The sequence below is a fragment of the Phascolarctos cinereus genome, unplaced genomic scaffold (genome assembly GCF_003287225.1).
Source record: "Phascolarctos cinereus isolate Bilbo 61053 unplaced genomic scaffold, phaCin_HiC Scaffold_2;HRSCAF=192, whole genome shotgun sequence".
NCBI lineage: Eukaryota > Metazoa > Chordata > Mammalia > Diprotodontia > Phascolarctidae > Phascolarctos > Phascolarctos cinereus.
In genome coordinates, this window is record NW_027555625.1 from 153,006,576 (window position 1) to 153,019,106 (window position 12,531).

The 12,531-nt window shown below is 39.7% G+C and overlaps 1 protein-coding gene across 2 annotated transcripts in view; it reads left to right on the forward strand.

The window, feature by feature from the left end:
• The first annotated feature begins 276 nt into the window (after positions 1-276).
• The window catches only part of LOC110208883 (cystatin-like), a 91,700-nt gene continuing 79,445 nt past the window's right edge, over positions 277-12,531 (forward strand). Inside the window, exons 1-2 of one of the 2 annotated variants that reach the window (XM_078149695.1) lie at positions 277-501; positions 9,811-9,972. The gene's annotated coding sequence lies outside the window, so the exon portion shown is untranslated. The remainder of the gene's footprint in view (positions 502-9,810; positions 9,973-12,531) is intronic. The other variant, XM_078149696.1, reaches the window with a different exon arrangement.

Below are 12,531 nucleotides of genomic sequence, written 5' to 3' on the forward strand. Positions count from 1 at the left end.
TCTTTTGCCTTTCTTTGTATCCCCAATCCACAGTGCCAAGCAATAGAAGGCTCTTATTAAATGCTATTTAACTGACTGGTAAAGAAGATAACGGCAATCTCTCCACACCTGGCCAAGTCTTCAATTATATTCTACTCCTCTACTAGTTCTGAACAAGCCACAAGGAGCAATCCAAGTCAGTGCAGTCTATAGGTGTCATACCAGAAGACTATTGGAGAGGTAGAAAGAGGCAGAATCCATAATTCTTTTGGCAACCCATGAAGAGGAACAACATGTAATAGCTTGAGTCATCCAAAATCATGAGTTTCCTTGATTAGGCATAGTTTTTCCTAGAAGCCATGAGTAGAACAGATTTGATGGACATTTTCTCACTTCTAATTGGAAGTGACTGGAGGATGATTGAGGCACTTAAACTATGTCTTATCTTCTAGGTTTGGAGATGATTTACATAAGGATCAAGGACTGTCTGCACCTGGGAGGAGCTGCACAGATAACATCAAGGTAATTATTTTAACATATCTGGAATGGAATGAAACAAGCATTTATTAGGTGCTTGCTATGTGTCAACCCACAGGGGTAAGCCTTCATTTGATCTTTGCAACAATCCTGAGAGGTAGGTGCTATTATTAGTCCCATTTTGCAGTTGAGAAAAAAGGCAGATAAATGACTTGCTAAATGACTTGCCCAGGGTTATGCACCTATGAAGTGTGTGAGGCTGGATTTCAACTCAGGTTTTCTTGAATGCAGGCTGCTTCTGATTTTATTCCTTTGGTTGAATCTATGGTTTTTAGTAAAGAAACTACAGCTTCCCAGTGTGTGGGGGCTTGATTTGGTTTCTGATTGGATAGACCTATACTAACCACTTCCTTAGACTAATGAGGCTTTTTGGCACTGGGAAATAGTGAAAGTGGCTCTATTGTGAAGAGATGTGTAAAGAGATGAATAGCCTCCCTGAAACACCCTCTAGAGTTGGGTGGAAAGCATGAATATAATATAAGGATGAGTAGGGAACTATCCAGTGTCTTGTTCTAATTAGGCACAGGACCAAGCTAATGTCTATTAGTGCTCCTCAGAAATGAAGTGGGAGTATATTCCAGATAGGGAGAATGACCTGGACTAAGGCAGGGAAGCAGGAGATGAAATATCTTATATAGAGAGTAGCTAATAGGCAGGTTTGTCTGGAGTTGAGAATGTATAAAAAGGAATAATATGAAATAAGATTAAAAATGTAGGTGGCTACCACCACCCAGATGTGAAAGGCTTTAAAGATCTGACTAAGGATTTTGTATTTTATTGTAGAGGTAATTAGCAAGCATTGAAAATTTGTGAGTGGGGAAAAAGTATTTGAGACATGGCCACATCTATTGGCATATATACATACATATACATACATATGTATTATATATATGTGCAAGTATAGAGAGATGGAGATTTGAGCCAAATCTATGATTTCATTAGTATAAGGAACTCCCAGTGGTTTGCTACCTATACTATAACTTAGTCTCAGAGAATTGCCTGGGGCACTACAAAGTTAAGTGAGTTGTCCAGAGTCTCACAGCCAGTATGTGTCAGAAGTAGGATTTGAATATAATTCTGTTTTATTCCATTTCTGGTTCTCTGTCTAATATAACAAGGTTACCTCTCATACTTCTCATATATACAATTAAATAACATTTAAAAGGTTTGGAAATCACTTATTTATATTAACTCATTTGGCCTCCATAACCCTATAACATAGGTATTAGAAATATTATTAACCCATTTTACAGATAAAGAAGCTAAGCTCAGAGAGAGAGAGAGAGAGAGAAGAGAGAGAGAGTCAATTTGCTCGTGGTCATAAAGCTAATACATAACAAAAGTAGGTTTTGAAGCCAGGTTCTTCCTGACCCCAAGTTCAGTTATGTTTCTACTATACAATATGAGCATTTTAGAAAGATATACTTAATGTGAACATTATCTACTACGGATATGTTTTAAAGAGATCCTTACTGTAAACTTTATACATATATAATGTTACATACATAACTTTCGCAATGATGGTCTTATTGAAAATGGCAACATGGTATAAGAGAAAGTACGGACCTGGAATTAGGGAAGACTTAGATTTATATCCTGTTCATGATACTTCTTAGCTTTGTTTCCATGGGCAAACACCTTCCTCTCTGAGAGTTCATTACCTCATACGTAAAATAGGGCTGGTAATCATAGGCCAGGACGCTATGACATAAGACCTAGCAGACCTTGAGTTAATTTCCCAACAGTAGACAGACCGGAAGGTATGGAATCTTTGGGGCCAGGGTGACCTAACCTTGGTGGTTGGTGTGGGTTTCTCAGTTGTAACAGAGCTTCCTGACAGGCTGCTTTTACCTAGGAGTCACTAAGCACTTCTTTGTGGAAGCAGAGAAACTGTCTTTACTTGTATCTTTGCTTAGTAAAAGCAATTGTTTACCGGTTGGTTTCCTGTCCAGCTCTTCATACCAAATAAGGAATCTCTCCCAGGATGGATAATAATATTTAAAATACTTAACTCCTGGGGTTGTTGTGAAGATCAAATGAGATAATGTATATAAAAGTGCTTTGCAAACCTCAGAGTGTTATGTAGATGTCAGTTATTGTTGCTTTCCTTGTTAAAAAGACATGAAATAGTCAAGCCCTATGAGGAAACATTTGGGGGGCAGGGGAGAAAGAGAAGATCTAAGTGGTTCCTCAAAGTCTCCATTGCTGAAAGCCTGGTAAGGTCATATTCTCCCATAGCTTGCTTCCCTAAAACAAGGTTCCACCTGGAATCATCATAGTTTCTAGAAAATATGCCTTGTACAAAGACCTAACGAAGGCCACTTGGTGTGATGAACTCCTTGGACCTAGAGTCAAAACACTGCTGTTCAGTCATGTCAACTCTTTGCAACCCCACTTGGGATTTTCTTGGCAAAGATATTGGAGTGGTTTACCATTTCCTTCTCGAGCTCATTTTACAGGTGAGGAAACTGAGGCAAACAGGGTTAAGTGACTTGCCCACCACAGCTAGTAAGTGTCTGAGGCTGGATTTGAATTGAAGAAGATGAGTCTTCCTGACTCCAGGCCCAGTATTCTATCCACTTTGCCACCCAGCTTCCCAAAGTCAAGACACCTGGGTTTAAATCCTGGTTCTTACATAAACTGGCTATGTGATCTTGGGCTAGCTATTTAGCTTCTGTATTCCTTGGTTTCTTATTTTGTAAAATAGGAAGAGTAATACTTGCATTAACTTCCTCACAGGGTGGCTATGGAGAACACATTTTGTGAGCTATAATTACCAGCCATCTATTATTTATTGAGTCAGCCTCATATGGGTGTGATACAGAGGAAAGCTAAGGTGTCATCTCATAAATAGCTTAGTTTTGGAGAGAAGATGAAAATAGTTAATGAACAATACAAACTAAGTGCTACATTGGATAACACAGACTGTTCCCTTCATCCCAGTAAGTCAAAAATCTGAGCTCTTTGGAGGAGACTTGGCATAAATAAGTAAAAGTCACTTCTCAACTATCCTTAATAATAAAAAATAAATACTGTGGGAAATCAAAAATAATAAATGAATAATTATCTACTTTTGCAATGGATTATTATTTCTAGCAGAAGATTTGCCCAGATAATAATGCTCTGCTTTGGACAGTTTTTTTTTGTTACAATCCCTTTACATTTCTTCAGCCTACATCAGCTGGTTTCTAAGGGGATGATCTGTCCAGAAAAGCATAGCACAAAAAGGGAAATCCAAACTGAAAGGGATCATGGACATCACCTAGTAAAGGAGCAAACAGAATGAAACCCAAGGCGGTTAAATGACTTACCTAACCTCACACAATGAATTCATTGAGGGGCCAAGGTACAAACCCAGTTCTTTCAACTCTTAAGCCAGTGCTCCTTCTATTTAAAAAACAAATGCATAATCCACCGTATAGAACCATATCTGGAAGAAAGGTGCCAAGGAAGGAAGGAAGAATAGAGGCTAATAAGGGAAGTAGGAAGTGAGCAAAGACACACTGCAATTATTCAGAGTGCTGTACTTTGAGTCAGAGGACCTGGATTTGAATCTTGTGTTTATCATTTAGTATTTGTGTGATCTTGGGTATTCTCAGCCTCTCTAAGCCTCAGTATCTCTAATAGTATGTAGCACCCAGGGCCCCCTTCATGCAGAGATCCTCAGACAGCTAACCAAGTTTAAGGGACATTATGGGTCAACAACCGCTCAAAACCATAGCTCATAAATCCAAATGAATGTGTTTGTTTTTAATGAGTCAACCAAAGGACTCATTTAAAAGATGCGTAACCCAATAATATAGCAAATAAATGACAAGGGAGATTTCCTTCTCAACCCTCTCCCATCCCTACCCCCACCTCACCCGCCCGTCTACCAACAAGCAGAGTTCCCTTGCGGTGAGACAGGAGGCAGCATGTGCTGGTCAATCCACCAGTGACAATCTGACTGCCATCTCCTGTCAGAACCTGGTGGACCTAGCCCAGGACTCCAAACCGAAAAGCCACTGGAAGATCAATGCCTCCATCCCAGAGTCTGCATCATCATCCCGGGAGGCAACCTCTGCAGAGATGTAGCCTGGCAGCTGCTCATGCATCTGCCGCAACCATCTCTACTGAAGACCCGGAAAAGAAAGTTCTTATCACCAAAGTTCTTAGCATTGTCAAATGATTCCACATCAGAACCAGCAACTGAAATCACTCTTCAAAATAAAATCAGATCACTCTTCTCTATATATGTAAAAGGAGGCTTTGGGACGGAATGATATCAGTAGTCCCTTTTAACATGAAATCCATTGATTCTCAATTTTACATAGGGACCTATTATAGCCAAAGAAATAAAAATCAGGTGGCTGTTGTCTCTGTCATGAGTTTCATAGGATGCCAATGTCTTGGTCTATACCATAATACAAGGCAGAGCAAAGCTGACTAAGAGATGCTGAGGATAATTCAGAATTGACTGTAAAGTATATATAAATGCCATGTCTCTAAATTTTCAGTATAGTTTTAAGCTTTCATAACTTAAAACCTTTATTATATTATTAAAGTTCTACTAAAGATTTAATACCTTAAGACTTCACTACAATATTTGGGACATCCTGTATGCACAGGGCCATAGAGTCGTGGGCATTCTCCCAGCACCTAGTTCATTGCTTTGCTTTATCTTCCACCTCCCTTCCCAACCCCCAAATAATCCTAGAAAGGGAGTGTAATTACAGACAGTCAGCTGTCAGATACCTGACACCTGAGAGAGAAGCCAGCAGCTTTTTCTTCTTTAAACTAAGTTGGTGTTTCAGAATACTTTAGTAAGATACATCTGCATTGATGTAGGAGAGATATGGGGATAGTTTTAAAGCATTCCATCTGAAGTATGTTTAGTGGCGAAGGATAACCCTTCTACCAAAAAAAAAAAAATTCTTCCTAATCCCCAGGTCTCCTGATTGACTAATATCCTACCCATAATGAACTATAACAAACATTTCTATCCTAAGGTGGCTAGATTGGTTAAGTGAAAAAACACCCATAAAAAAGCCATTTTCAGGATTATAATTTGTTGGGGAAAAGGCTATAAGAAGTTGTACCACTATTCCTTCTTCAAGTAATACATGTTTAAACCAGATCTACAGCATTTTTTCAGAGAGTCATGGGAAGGAAATTCTACCCCATGTAGACATACCCAAGCCTAATCAAAATTTGATACAATTATGAAACTGCTTGGCTCTCATCACCGAGTTCAGAAAACAGACAATAAACCTTCTACCACCTTTCTCACCCTGGTTTCAATGAAATAGGAAGTGGAGGATGGAGAAGACAGTCTTTTTTCTTGTATAAATCACTTGCAGCTGCCACAGGATCCTAATGTGCCTTTCAGATCCCACTGCCAAGATCTTGTGGCTCTTAGGAAGGCAATGAGGACATTTGTTTATATATAAACTTACTGGAGCTGTTTCGGTGCCTGTCCCTTAGATCCCCAATAGAGTAATAATTTATCTAGGAGGACAGAGCTGGGAGCAGCCTCTGCCACCTGACCAGCGTCTGCTGAAGTGGCCATTGCAAACCAAAAACCCTGAACACCTTCTCTTCATTCACTTAATGATTACTCCCAATTCAGGGCTTTTATCACATTGTACTGGGACCATGTCACAATAGTCTCCTAATGGAACCCTCCCCCTCCCCTCCCCTCCTCCCTCCCCACTGCATCCAGCTACTTCATAGCTGCCAAATTGCACAATTCTGACCATTTCACTCCCCTGCTCAAGAAATTCCTCTACAGAATGTGATATCTAAAGCTTTCCACAGTCCTGCTCTAACCTCTTTCCAGGCTAATTGCATGTAGGTGAAATTCCATTTCCTATCTCTGTGTATTTGCACAGCCATGCCTAAAGGGCCTCTCTTCTATCCTCCATCTCTTAGAAGCTGTAGCTCCTTTCAAGGCTTAGCTCAGGTGCCACTTCCTACAGGAAACCTTTCCTAGTTTGCCTCTTCTAGTTTCCCTTTGCTAGTTCCCCTCCACAACCTTCACCCAGACATTGTTGTATATCTTTTGTATTATTTTTTGACGTTATTTTCCCCTGGCAGAATATCGTTCCTTAAAGGAAGAGATGCTTCCTTGGTATTCCTTTGCCTTCTCATTCCCAGCCACTTAGTACAGCGCCTAGCACATAGTAGGAACTTATTAAACTGGTTTGGAAGCACAACCAAGATGAAGTAAAGATTCACAAAGTTGTGGTTCTCTAGGAGGGCTAGGAGACTGGAGAAATAGTAAACACAGGCAGCTTCTCAGCTAGTCCCTCTCTCTTGAATGCACTAAACAGAGGCCAATGATGCCTAGACGAAAGGGAAAAAGCAGTGCAATGAATAAAATAGGAGGAAAGATGAGCAAAAGAGAGGAGAAGATCAGGGAACTAGGATGGAAGTGGGCAGACTATCCAGCCAGTGAGTATCCCAGGTGGGGAACCTGCAGCTTTGAGGCCACATGTGTGGCCTCACAGGTCCTGGGGTGTGGCCTTTTGACTAAGTCCAAGTTTTACAGAACAAATCCTTTTATTAAGGAGATTTGTTCTGTGAAGTTTGGATTCAGTCAAAGGGCCTCACTTGAGGACCTAAAGGGCCACAAGTGGCCTAGAGGCTGCAGGGTCCCCACCCCTGCTCTAGAATATGACTCTTTCCAACTCAAGTCGGTATAATTATCTCATTTTACCCTTTCCAGGAGAGCATTTTGGTCCTGTCATTCACAACTTTGGAAACATCTTGAGGGAGAATTTGAGAGAGATTTCCACAGCCCTATTCATAGTTTTTATATTTTGATTCAAGTACCTTATATTGCTAGCCTGGGAATTACAAAGGCCTTAGCTTTATCAAGAATAGCCTCAGTGTTCAGGAAATTAAAAGGGGGTAAGAGAAAGTGAAGAAAAACATGCTAAGCCAACTCATTAGAATTCCCAGAGGGGAATGTTACCTTGGTAATGGATTTTCCAGCCTGAGATTTTCAAAATATCTGACAGCATTGCACATTTGAAGTTAATCTCAAAATAACACTCAGTGAAGAAGTGGACATTTGGCTGAGCTCGTGAAACTTGGCTCCCAGGTTGCCACCAAGAAACTTGCCATAAATGAAGCCCTTTCAAGAGGAAGATAGTTGTTGTCCAGACCCAAGACAACCACAGAGTGACTTACTAATTAATATTCAGGGATGTAACTTGATTGGTGGCATGAAAGACGCAGTTACCGAGGCAGCCAAGCCTGCATATCTTAATTTAATAAGGAAAAAAAATATAAACATTTTGTCCAATTTTTAAAAAAAATAATTCTACTTCACATTTACCTAGCAACTAGAAGCTTGCAAAGTGCTTTGAGTTCTCTTATTTGATCCTCAGACAACTCTGTGCTACCTTTGAAGTATGTTAGACGAGGAACCCATCACACATCTGCCAGCCTAAGAGAAGAAAAATCCAGGGCTATGTTGTTTCTAGACAGTTTAAAAAACTGTGATCTATTGTTTTTAAATCCTTATGCAATACACCAGAAGTTCTCAAACCTTTTGGTTTCGAGATCTCTTTACATTCTCAAAATTATTGAGTGTCCTAAAGAGGTCTTGTTTATGTGAGGCATAGCTCTCTATATTTATCGTATTAGAAATTCAAATGGACAAATTGTTAAAATGTGCATTTACTAATTCATTTTAAAATAGCAACAATAAATCCATTATGTGTTGCATAAATAACATTTTTTTTGAAAAATAACTATATTTTTCTAAAACAAAAAAAGTTAATGAGGATGATGTAGTTTTACATATTTTTGCAAATCTCCTTAATTTCTGTCTTAATAAAAAACAGCTGGATCCTCATATCTGCTTCTGTGTTTAATCTGTGGTGATATGTTCTTTTCTTTGAAGTATATGAAGAAAATCCAGCCTCACACAGTTATGTAGTTAGAAAAAGGAGTATTTTAACAGGCAAACAACATCTTAGTATTATTATGAAAATAATTTTGACCGCACTGTCAAATGTCCTTGAGCCATACTTTGAGAACTGCTTCAATAAACTAAAAGCAGAAACCTGTTGGGCCTAGAGTAATCTTTCAAAATCAGTTAGAGGGGAAAACATCACCTGAAATTGATAGTCAAATATGTATTTGGAATTTTTCTTTCTTTTGCAGCCAGTTCATTTATTGTGTGGTGAATGAATAAATGTTTACTGGATGGCAAACACTATGCTAAATGCTGAAGATACCAAAATTTTAAAAAAGCAAAGGCTCAGAAAATTGTAAGAAGGATAATTGGGTCTTATGAGAGAGTAAATTGGCATACCTGTCCAGGAACAATAGTGCCCTTTAAATGGTCTAAATAATGAAATGTCAAACTTCTAGAGCACATCTAAAAGCAGTCTCGTGACATTTCTGGAGTCTATGAACTTCTACGGGAGGCAGCTAGGTGACTCAGTGGATAGAGCGCTGGACCCAGAGTCAGGAAGATCTGAGTTCAAATCCAGCCTCAGACACTTACTAGCTATGTGACCCTGTGCAAGTCACTTAATCTCTGTTTGCCTTGTTATTGTTTTTTCCTTCATTCTTGGGAGAGGACCATGACTTCAGGGAGGTGATACCATGACATGCAAGTGAATTGGATTTAAGTAAGGGAGGGCTGTGCAAAGTTACCAGCCTCACTTTCTCCTCTGGAGCCATCTGGCTCTGATGGCAAGATCTAGATCAGCACAACTGAAGATGGCCTTCAGCTTGAGTGCTAGAAGGAATCTCAAGTGATCTTTTTACAAATTCAGAATTTTACTGATAAGGAAACTGAGGCCAAGAAAGGTTAAGTCACCTAGCCAAGGTCATACAGGCATTAAATGGTAGAGCCAAGATTCAAACCAAATTCAGCACTCTTTGGGAGGTGGTCAGGGTGGGGAGCAAGGAACAGTACAATGTGATTTTGAGAATATTGTTGTAACGAGGACATGTGTTCAGAATATCTCTGATGTGTCTCACCCTGTGGGAGAGGCTGTGATGACATGTAATCAAAAGGTTTTGGAGAGATTTTGGCAGGTGCAGACATTCTGCAACTCATTCTGGTCTGCTAACCATGCTGTTAGGAGAAGCCTTTTCCATTGATTGGGAACTAAGTGTATTCAAAATGGACTAGTGGCCAGAGCCATACAGATTGGCTCCTCACTCTTTTGATACCTTTATTGATGACATCCAGTGAAAAATCAGGCCTTCTTCCCTCTGAGACTGAAATATGGCCCCATAAAAAATGGGACTCAGTCTTTCTGCCTTGACATTTGTTCTTTTTCATTTTAGGGGAAGAAATTAGAGATTCTGACCCTGTGAGTTTCAAAAGGTCATGAGGGCCCATCTCTGCCATCCTGGCATCCTGGCATGTCCTGAAGACCTGGAATTGGGGCCTCATAGATAACTCATCATTGATGCCCCAAGAAACAAGAAGTGCTTTTTGGAACCCAGGTTAGTGGCAGGAGAGTTGAGGACCTAAAGGGTAGTCACGCTGCATCTGAACGTGAAATTGGTGGAACCAATGTTATGTAGAAACTGTACCATGTGGGAAGCCACTCTCCTCAGAAACCAAGTTGATATAGGAAAGATTATCCCTTCAAGATTTTGGGAGAAAATATTTGTATAGTTGTCCTCTTTATACCTTCAAGATAAATGCCACTTTGTAAAAGCTAATTGTTTAAATAGAACTGAGGTGCTAGTTGCTGGTACCGAAGGTAGGGGTTGGGCACAACCGGTCAGAGCTCAGGCTAATAACATTAGAAAGGAAACTCTCTCAAACTCCTCTGGATACTCCAAGCAAATAAAAAATTCAATGAGAATGACTTGAGCATGAATATGTAACATTTTGGTGTGAATTTCATCAAAGGAGTTATTAGGAACTGCCACATTTCCATTCCATTTGCCACAGTCTCCTGACACCCTATATGATTAAACTTTTCCCTCCCCATCAGATTCTGAGACTCAGCCCTGTCTAAGGTTTATAGTCCCCTTTAATCTACTATACTTCACATTTTTATAGTTTGTTCTCTTTTTTTCAGAAGGAAACAGAATCCAAATTCTTTATTCTTTCCTTCTACCTCCTTTCAGTTCAATGGCAGCAGTGGTTAGACTTCAGAATGCAGTAACTTAGGTGTCAGTGTATATCAGATCTCTTCAGTGTATAATCAGAGTGAATTTATTTACTTAGATTTCTTACAATGACCAAAGACCTGAGTTCAAATCTAGCCTCACATACTTACTGGCTGTGTGACCCTGGGCAAGTCACTTAGCCTCTGTTTGACTCAGTTTGCTTAACAGTAAAATGGAAATAATAATAGCATCTACTATTAGACTCTAGATTGAGAAACAAACAAAAACAAAATAAGAGGAGTTTATGCTCTACTTGGAAGACAGAGCATGAACACAGGTAATTATACACAAGGTTATTTAGAGAGGAAGAGAGACCAAACATTAGTTTGAAGCAGGGAAAGCTTCCAATCAAAGCTGGCACAGGAGCTAAGCTTTGAAGGAAGTGAATGAGCCTATAAGTTACAGAAAAGTTGCAGAGGTGAAAAAGGAGTCCATTCTAGGAATGGAGGTAAGAAATGGAATGTGGATTTTAGCTAGTAGCACAGTTGAGCTGGGCAGTGTAATAGATAAAGGGAGTAACATGAAATGAAGCTGGGAAGCTAGGTTGGAGCCAGATTGTAGAGGGTTTTTACTAACAGACGTGGAGTTTATATTTTATCCTAAAGGCCATAGATAATCTCTGCTCAGGCTCACCATGTGGCATCTCCTGCTCTGCTTTCCCAGATCCTAGCCCTGTAGAAGGGGCACTAGTTAAAACTGATGCTTTAATAAGCTTTTTCTGTTTGTCTTTTGCTGATTTCATCAGTTTGAGGAACTCTGTGTGTATGTGTGATCTCTCTGCAGGGATGCAAATACAACTCTTCTGGAACTTAAAGGCTTAGCATTGCCTGGAATATAAAAAGTAAGACTTACCTTGTCATTGCCATGTGGGCAGCTGGGTAGTGAAGTACAAAGAGTGCCAGGCCTGGGGTCAGGAAGACTCTTCTTAGTGAATTCAAATCTGGCCTCAGATAATTCCTAGCTGTGTGATCCTGAGAAAGTCACTTAAACTTTTTTGTTTTACCTCAGTTTCCTCATCTGTAAAATGAGCTGGAGAAGGAAATGTCAAAACACTCCAGGATCTCTGCCAAGAAAGCCCCAAATGGGGTCACAAAGAGTTGAATATGACTAAACTATTGAACAACAACTTCCTTATGGAGGCCCTATATCCTCAAGGACTCTATCAGTATAGCTGTTGGCCCAGAAATGTAGGTAGCTACTTCCCAGACTCCCTGGCCCCCACCGCTGCAACTCCCTTGCCCTGATACACACACCACTAGACACATCTGACAGATCCCCAAAGGCAGCACAATGCTGAGAGCCAGGAAAACTGGATTTCAGTCCTAGGACTGCCACTAACTAACTTTTAGATAATGAGTTAATATAGCTGAGCCTCAGTTACAGAGGCATGCTTGTTAGCTTTTCAGTATGACCATTTACATCTCTGAAGTTAGTTAGCAGATGCTAGAAATCCGGCTTGATTTCTTGTTTTCTTGATTGTCTAGACTTTTAAAAGTGAAGGAGAAAATGTTAATTATTCAGATTAAACTTAAAATGGCGGCATGATACATTTCTTTTTTTGGAGAGTTAATTGTAAAAATAATTTACCAGCCCATCACTGCTCACTTGCCTATCAAATGATAGGAAATGTCAAATACAAATTTGACCTGCCTTACCCACTGCATATGGTTGTAAAATGAGGTCAGAAGAGAGAATAGAACAGATTCTTTAATTAGCTTTTTTCTGTTTGCTTTTTGGTGATTTAATTAGTGTGATAATCTATGTATGTGTGAGCACTCTTCATGGATGCAAACGCAACTCTTCTGTAACTTATAGGCTTAGCATTATTGGTGTATTGAAAGGTTAAATGACTTAACTAGGGTCATGTAAGCAGGTAGCTGG